Source organism: Alligator sinensis, unplaced genomic scaffold (genome assembly GCF_000455745.1).
Source record: "Alligator sinensis unplaced genomic scaffold, ASM45574v1 scaffold628_2, whole genome shotgun sequence".
Taxonomy (NCBI): Eukaryota; Metazoa; Chordata; order Crocodylia; family Alligatoridae; genus Alligator; species Alligator sinensis.
Genome location: NW_005841833.1, coordinates 1,424,632 through 1,425,136, shown reverse-complemented (window position 1 = coordinate 1,425,136; position 505 = coordinate 1,424,632). Strand labels below are relative to the sequence as shown.

Sequence of the window (505 nt, the reverse complement as noted above, 5' to 3'; positions counted from 1 at the left end):
GGGGGGGGGGGGGGGGCTAACCCCTCAGCTATTGTGGATTGAAGCGGCAAGATTTTGTGGCCTAAACCCCCAGGAATTTAGGGGCTAGCCCCCATTTTTGTGGGTTGAAGCTGCAGTATTTTGGGGCTAAAACCACAGTTTGGGGGCTAAAAGCACTGTGTTTTGGTGCTAAAATTGGAGCATTTTAGGGGCTAACCCCCCAGGTTTTGTGGGTTGAAGCCACAGTATTTTGGGAGCTTAAACTGCAGTATTTGGGGGTTAAAACCACAGTTTTGGGGGCGAAAATGGCACTATTTTGATGCAAAAATAGGAGTATGTGTGGGGCGAACCCCCCAGTTTTTGTGGGCTGAACCCCCAGTATTTGAGGGCCTAACCTTTACGAGCTGGGGGCCGAGCCCAGGTCTCCCGCGGCCGCCCCAGCAGCGAGGAGCAATTTCAGGCCCGGCGGCGGCAGCTGTCCCCCTCCTGCAGCGGCGTGGGCCGGGTGGTGCCGCCCTTGGCCCCC

At 56.8% G+C, this 505-nt stretch overlaps 1 protein-coding gene across 1 annotated transcript in view; it reads right to left on the bottom strand.

Moving 5' to 3' along the window:
- CCDC92 (coiled-coil domain containing 92) overlaps window positions 1-505 on the bottom strand; it is a 21,519-nt gene extending 21,014 nt beyond the window's left edge. The window contains exon 1 of the mRNA XM_014518110.2: window positions 375-505. The gene's annotated coding sequence lies outside the window, so the exon portion shown is untranslated. The remainder of the gene's footprint in view (window positions 1-374) is intronic.